Source organism: Ambystoma mexicanum, chromosome 5p, assembly GCF_040938575.1.
Source record: "Ambystoma mexicanum isolate Mex_15411 chromosome 5p, UKY_AmexF1_1, whole genome shotgun sequence".
Taxonomy (NCBI): domain Eukaryota; kingdom Metazoa; phylum Chordata; class Amphibia; order Caudata; family Ambystomatidae; genus Ambystoma; species Ambystoma mexicanum.
The window spans coordinates 63996968-64006047 of record NC_090930.1 but is presented as its reverse complement, the minus strand read 5'-3'; positions in this window follow the sequence as shown (position 1 = coordinate 64006047).

Here is a 9080-nt window from a genome sequence, read left to right as displayed (position 1 = left end):
ACTCCCTTATTCATCGCTTTGAATGATAATCCCCCAGGACCACTCCCTTATTCATCGCTTTATATGATAACCCCCCAGGACCACTCCCTTATCCATCGCTTTGAATGATAATCCCCCAGGACCACTCCCTTATTCATCGCTTTGAATGATAATCCCACAGGACCACTCCCTTATTCATTGCTTTGAATGATAACCCCCGGGACCACTCCCTTATTCATCGCTTTGAATGATAATCCCCCAGGACCACTCCCTTATTCATCGCTTTGATTGATAATCCCCCAGGACCACTCCCTTATCCATCGCTTTGAATGATAATCCCCCAGGACCACTCCCTTATTCATCGCTTTGAATGGTAACCCCCAGGACCACTCCCTTATTCATCGCTTTGAATGATAATCCCCCAGGACCACTCCCTTATTCATCGCTTTAAATGATAACCCCCCAGGACCACTCCCTTATCCATCGCTTTGAATGATACTCCCCCAGGACCACTCCCTTATTCATCGCTTTGAATGATAATCCCCCAGGACCACTCCCTTATTCATCGCTTTGAATGATAACCCCCAGGACCACTCCCTTATTCATCGCTTTGAATGATAATCCCCCAGGACCACTCCCTTATTCATCACTTTGATTGATAATCCCCCAGGACCACTCCCTTAATCATCGCTTTGAATGATAATCCCCCAGGATTACTCCCTTATTCATTGCTTTGGATGATAACCCCCAGGACCACTCCCTTATTCATCGCTGTGAATGATAACCCCCAGGACCACTCTCTTATTCATTGCTTTGAATGATAACCCTGCAGGACCACTCCCTTATTAATCACTTTGAATGATAAACCCTCCAGGACCAATCCCTTATTAATCACTTTGAATGATAACCCCCAGGACCACTCTCTTATTCATCGCTTTGAATGATAATCTCCAGTATCACTCCCTTATTCATCGCTTTGAATGATAATCCTCCAGGATCACACCCTTATTCATTGCTTTCAATGATAACCCCTTGGGACAACAGCCTTATTCATCGCTTTGAATGATAACCCCCATGACCACACCCTTATTCATCACTTTGAATGATAACCCCCACAACCACTCCCTTATTCATTGCTTTGAATGATAATCCCCCAGGACCACTCCCTTATTCATCGCTTTGAATGATAATCCCCCAGGACCACTCCCTTATTCATCGCTTTGAATGATAATCCCCCAGGACCACTCCCTTATTCATCGTTTTGAATGATAATCCCCCAGGACCACTCCCTTATTCATCGCTTAGAATAATATCCCACAGGAACACACCCTTATTCATTGCTTTGAATGATAATCCCCCAGGACCACTCCCTTATTCATCACTCTGAATGATAATCCCCCAGGACCACTCCCTTATTCATCGCTTTGAATGATAACCACCAGGACCACTCCCTTATTCATTGCTTCGAATGATAATCTCCCAGGACCACTCCCTTATTCATCACTTTGAATGATAATCTCCCAGGACCACTCCCTTATTCATCACTTTGTATGATAATCTCCCAGGACCACTCCCTTATTCATCGCTTTGAATGATAATCTACCAGGACCACTCCCTTATTCATCGGTTTGAATGATAATCATACAGGATTAACTCCCTTATTCATTGCTTTGAATGATAACCCCCAGGACCACTTCCTTATTCATCGCTTTGAGTGATAACCCCCAGGACTACTCCCTTATTCATTGCTTTGAATGATAATCTCCCAGGACCACTCCCTTATTCATCACTTTGAATGATAATCTCCCAGGACCACTCCCTTATTCATCACTTTGAATGATAATCTCCCAGGACCACTCCCTTATTCATCGCTTTGAATGACAATCTACCAGGACCACTCCCTTATTCATCGGTTTGAATGATAATTCTACAGGATTAACTCCCTTATTCATTGCTTTGAATGATAACCCCCATGACCACTTCCTTATTCGTCGCTTTGAATGATAACCCCCAGGACTACTCCCTTATTCATTGCTTTGAATGATAATCTCCCAGGACCACTCCCTTATTCATCGCTTGGAATGATAACCACAGGACCAATCCCTTATTCATTGCTTCGAATGATAATCATACAGGACCACTCCCTTATTCATCGCTTTGAATGATAACCCCCAGGACCACACCCTTATTCATTGCTTTGAATGATAATCCCCAGGACCACTCCCTTATCCATCGCTTTGAATGATAAACCACAGGAACACTCCCTTATTCATCGCTTTGAATGATAACCCCCAGGACCACTCCCTTATTCATCGCTTTGAATGATAATCCCACAGGACCACTCCCTTATTCATCACTTTGAATGATAACCCCCAGGCCCACTACATTATTCATCGCTTTGAATGATAACCCCCAGGACCACTCCCTTATTAATCGCTTTGAATGATACCCCCCAGGTCCACGCCCTTATTCATCTCTTTGAATGGTAACCCCCAGGACCACTCCCTTATTCATCACTTTGAAGGATAATCCCCCAGGACCACTCCCTTATTCATCGTTTTGAATGATAATCCCCCAGGACCACTCCCTTATTCATCGCTTAGAATAATATCCCACAGGAACACACCCTTATTCATTGCTTTGAATGATAATCCCCCAGGACCACTCCCTTATTCATCGCTTTGAATGATAATCCCCCAGGACCACTCCCTTATTCATCGCTTTGAATAATAACCACCAGGACCACTCCCTTATTCATTGCTTCGAATGATAATCTCCCAGGACCACTCCCTTATTCATCACTTTGAATGATAATCTCCCAGGACCACTCCCTTATTCATCACTTTGAATGATAATCTCCCAGGACCACTCCCTTATTCTTCGCTTTGAATGATAATCTACCAGGACCACTCCCTTATTCATCGATTTGAATGATAATCATACAGGATTAACTCCCTTATTCATTGCTTTGAATGATAACCCTCAGGACCACTTCCTTATTCATCGCTTTGAATGATAACCCCCAGGACTACTCCCTTATTCATTGCTTTGAATGATAATCTCCCAGGACCACTCCCTTATTCATCGCTTGGAATGATAACCACAGGACCACTTCCTTATTCATTGCTTCGAATGATAATCATACAGGACCACTCCCTTATTCATTGCTTTGAATGATAACCCCCAGGACCACTCCCTTATTCATTGCTTTGAATGATAATCCCCAGGACCACTCCCTTATCCATCGCTTTGAATGATAAACCACAGGACCACTCCCTTATTCATCGCTTTGACTGATAACCCCCAGGACCACTCCCTTATTCATCGCTTTGAATGATAACCCTGCAGGACCACTCCCATATTCATCGCTTTGAATGATAATCCCACAGGACCACTCCCTTATTCATCGCTTTGAATGATAACCCCCCGCCCACTACCTTATTCATCGCTTTGAATGATAACCCCCAGGACCACTCCCTTATTAATCGCTTTGAATGATACCCCCCAGGTCCACGCCCTTATTCATCTCTTTGAATGGTAACCCCCAGGACCACTCCCTTATTCATCCCTTTGAATGATAATAGCCCAGGACCACTCCCTTATTCATGCCTTTGAATGATATCCCCCAAGACCACTCCCTTATTCATTGCTTTGAATGATAATCCCCAGGACCATTCCCTTATTCATCCCTTTGAATGATAATTCCCCAGGACCACTCCCTTATTCATCCCTTTGAATGATAACTCCCAGGACCTCTCCCTTATTCATCGCTTTCAATAATAATCCCACAGGACCACTCCTTTATTCATCGCTTTGAATGATAACCCCCACGACCACTCCCTTATTGATCCCTTTGAATGATAATTCCCCAGGACCACTCCCTTATTCATCCCTTTGAATGATAATTCCCCAGGACCACTTCCTTATTCATCCCTTTGAATGATAACCCCCACGACCACTCCCTTAATTATTGCTTTGAATGATAATCCCCCAGGACCATTCCCTTATTCATCGCTTTGAATGATAATCCCCCCAGGACCACTCCCTTATTCATCGCTTTGAATGATAACCCCCAGGACCACTCCCTTATTCATTGTTTGAATGATAATCCCCCAGGGCCACTCGCTTATTCATCGCTTTGAATGATAATCCCCCAGGACCACTCCCTTATTCATCGCTTTGAATGATAAGCCCTCAGGACCACTCCCTTATTCATCGCTTTGAATGATAATCCCCCAGGACCACTCCCTTATTGAAAATCCCCCAGGACCACTCCCTTATCCATCGCTTTGAATGATAATCCCCCTGGACCACTCCCTTATTCATTGCTTTGAATGATAATCCCCCAGTACCACTCCCTTATTCATCGCTTTGAATGATAATCCTCCAGGACTGCTCCCTTATTCATCGCTTTGAATGATAACGCCCAGGACCACTCCCTTATTAATCGCTTTGAATGATAACCCCCAGGACCACTCCCTTATTCATCGCTTTGAATGATAATCCCCCAGGACCACGCCTTATTCATCGCTTTGAATGATAACCCCCAGGACCACTCCCTTATTCATCACTTTAAATGATAACCCCCCAGGACCACTCTCTTATTCATCGCTTTGAATGATAACCCCCAGGACCACTCCCTTATTCATCGCTTTGAATGATAATCCGACAGGACCACTTCCTTATTCATCGCTTTGAATGATAACCCCCAGGATCACTCCCTTATTCATTGCTTTGAATGATAATCACCAGGTCCATGCCCTTATTCATCTCTTTGAATGGTAACCCCCAGGACCACTCCCTTATTCATCCCTTTGAATGATAATCCCCCAGGACTACTCTCTTATTCATCCCTTTGAATGATAACCCCCAGGACCACTCCCTTATTTATTGCATTGAATGATAATCCCCCAGGACCATTCCCTTATTCATCGCTTTCAATGATAATCCCCCCAGGACATCTCCCTTATTCATCACTTTGAATGATAACCCCCAGGACCACTCACTTATTCATCGCTTTGAATAATAATCCCACAGGACCACTGCCTTATTCATCGCTTTGAATGATAACCCCCAGGACCACTCCCTTATTCATCGCTTTGAATGATAATCCCCCAGGACCACTGCCTTATTCATCGCTTTGAATGATAACCCCTCAGGACCACTCCCTTATTCATCGCTTTGAATGATAATCCCCCAGGACCACTCCCTTATTCATCGCTTTAAATGATAACCCCCCAGGACCACTCCCTTATCCATCGCTTTGAATGATAATCCCCCAGGACCACTCCCTTATTCATTGCTTTGAATGATAATCCCCCAGGACCATTCCCTTATTCATCGTTTTGAATGATAATCCCCCCAGGACAACTCCATTATTCATCACTTTTAATGATAACCCCCAGGAACACTCACCTATTCATCGCTTTGAACAATAATCCCACAGGACCACTGCCTTATTCATCGCTTTGAATGATAACACCCAGGACCACTCCCGTATTCATCGCTTTGAATGATAATCCCCCAGGACCACTGCCTTATTCATCGCTTTGAATGATAACCCCTCAGGACCACTCCCTTATTCATCACTTTGAATGATAATCCCCCAGGACCACTCCCTTATTCATCGCTTTAAATGATAACCCCCCAGGACCACTCCCTTATCCATCGCTTTGAATGATAATCCCCCAGGACCACTCCCTTATTCATCGCCTTCATTGATAATCCCCCAGGACCGCTCCCTTAATCATCGCTTTGAATGATAATCCCCCAGGATTACTCCATTATTCATCGCTTTGAATGATAACCCCCAGGAGCACTCCCTTATTCATCGCTTTGAATGATAACCCCAGGACCACTCCCTTATTCATCGCTTTGAATGATAACCCCCCAGGACCACTCCCTTATTCATCGCTTTGAATGATAATCCCCCAGGACCACTCCCTTATTCATCGCTTTGAATGATAACCCCCAGGACCACTCCCTTATTCATCGCTTTGAATGATAACCCGCAGGACCACTCCCTTATTCATAGCTTAGAGTAATATCCCCCAGGAGCACACCCTTATTCATCCCTTTGAATGATAACCCACAGGACCACTCCCTTATTCATCGCTTTGAATGGTAACCCTCAGGACCACTCTCTTATTCATTGCTTTGAATGATAATCCCCCAGGACCACTCCCTTATTCATCGCTTTGAATGATAACCCCCAGGACCACTCCCTTATTCATCGATTTGAATGATAACCCCCCAGGACCACTCCCTTATTCATCGCTTTGAATGATAATCCCCCAGGACCACGCCCTTAGTCATCGCTTTGAATGATAACTCCCAGGAAGACTCCCTTATTCATCGCTTTGAATGATAGCCCCCAGGATTGCTCCCTTATTCATCGCTTAGAGTAATATCCCCCAGGACCACTCCCTTATTCATCGCTTTAAATGATAACCCCCAGGACCACACCCTTATTCATCGCTTTGAATGCTAACGCCCAGGACCACTCTTGTATTCATCGCTTTGAATGATAAACCCCCAGGACCACTCCCTTATTCATCGCTTTGAATGATAACCCCCCACGACCATTCCCTTATTCATCGCTTCGAATGATAAATCCCCAGGTCCACTCCCTTATTCATCGCTTTGAATGATAACCCCAAGGACCACTCCCTTATTCATCGCTTTGAAGGATAATCCCCCAGAACCAATCCCTTATTAATTACTTTGAATGATAACCCTCAGGACCACTCCCTTATTCATTGCTTTGAATGTTAACCCCCCAGGACCACTCTCTTATTCATCGCTTTGAATGATAACCCCCAGGACCACTCCCTTATTAATCGATTGAAATGATAATCTGCCAGGATCACTCCCTTATTCATTGCTTTGAATGATAATCCCCCCAGGACAACTCCCTTATTCATCACTTTGAATGACAACCCCCAGGACCACTCACTTATTCATCGGTTTGAATAATAATCCCACAGGATCACTGCCTTATTCATCGCTTTGAATGATAACCCCCAGGACCACTCCCGTATTCATCGCTTTGAATGATAATCCCCCAGGACCACTGCCTTATTCATCGCTTTGAATGATAATCCCTCAGGACCACTCCCTTATTCATCGCTTTGAATGATAATCCCCCAGGACCACTCCCTTATTCATCGCTTTATATGATAACCCCCCAGGACCACTCCCTTATCCATCGCTTTGAATGATAATCCCCCAGGACCACTCCCTTATTCATCGCTTTGAATGATAATCCCACAGGACCACTCCCTTATTCATTGCTTTGAATGATAACCCCCGGGACCACTCCCTTATTCATCGCTTTGAATGATAATCCCCCAGGACCACTCCCTTATTCATCGCTTTGATTGATAATCCCCCAGGACCACTCCCTTATCCATCGCTTTGAATGATAATCCCCCAGGACCACTCCCTTATTCATCGCTTTGAATGGTAACCCCCAGGACCACTCCCTTATTCATCGCTTTGAATGATAATCCCCCAGGACCACTCCCTTATTCATCGCTTTAAATGATAACCCCCCAGGACCACTCCCTTATCCATCGCTTTGAATGATACTCCCCCAGGACCACTCCCTTATTCATCGCTTTGAATGATAATCCCCCAGGACCACTCCCTTATTCATCGCTTTGAATGATAACCCCCAGGACCACTCCCTTATTCATCGCTTTGAATGATAATCCCCCAGGACCACTCCCTTATTCATCACTTTGATTGATAATCCCCCAGGACCACTCCCTTAATCATCGCTTTGAATGATAATCCCCCAGGATTACTCCCTTATTCATTGCTTTGGATGATAACCCCCAGGACCACTCCCTTATTCATCGCTGTGAATGATAACCCCCAGGACCACTCTCTTATTCATTGCTTTGAATGATAACCCTGCAGGACCACTCCCTTATTAATCACTTTGAATGATAAACCCTCCAGGACCAATCCCTTATTAATCACTTTGAATGATAACCCCCAGGACCACTCTCTTATTCATCGCTTTGAATGATAATCTCCAGTATCACTCCCTTATTCATCGCTTTGAATGATAATCCTCCAGGATCACACCCTTATTCATTGCTTTCAATGATAACCCCTTGGGACAACAGCCTTATTCATCGCTTTGAATGATAACCCCCATGACCACACCCTTATTCATCACTTTGAATGATAACCCCCACAACCACTCCCTTATTCATTGCTTTGAATGATAATCCCCCAGGACCACTCCCTTATTCATCGCTTTGAATGATAATCCCCCAGGACCACTCCCTTATTCATCGCTTTGAATGATAATCCCCCAGGACCACTCCCTTATTCATCGTTTTGAATGATAATCCCCCAGGACCACTCCCTTATTCATCGCTTAGAATAATATCCCACAGGAACACACCCTTATTCATTGCTTTGAATGATAATCCCCCAGGACCACTCCCTTATTCATCACTCTGAATGATAATCCCCCAGGACCACTCCCTTATTCATCGCTTTGAATGATAACCACCAGGACCACTCCCTTATTCATTGCTTCGAATGATAATCTCCCAGGACCACTCCCTTATTCATCACTTTGAATGATAATCTCCCAGGACCACTCCCTTATTCATCACTTTGTATGATAATCTCCCAGGACCACTCCCTTATTCATCGCTTTGAATGATAATCTACCAGGACCACTCCCTTATTCATCGGTTTGAATGATAATCATACAGGATTAACTCCCTTATTCATTGCTTTGAATGATAACCCCCAGGACCACTTCCTTATTCATCGCTTTGAGTGATAACCCCCAGGACTACTCCCTTATTCATTGCTTTGAATGATAATCTCCCAGGACCACTCCCTTATTCATCACTTTGAATGATAATCTCCCAGGACCACTCCCTTATTCATCACTTTGAATGATAATCTCCCAGGACCACTCCCTTATTCATCGCTTTGAATGACAATCTACCAGGACCACTCCCTTATTCATCGGTTTGAATGATAATTCTACAGGATTAACTCCCTTATTCATTGCTTTGAATGATAACCCCCATGACCACTTCCTTATTCGTCGCTTTGAATGATAACCC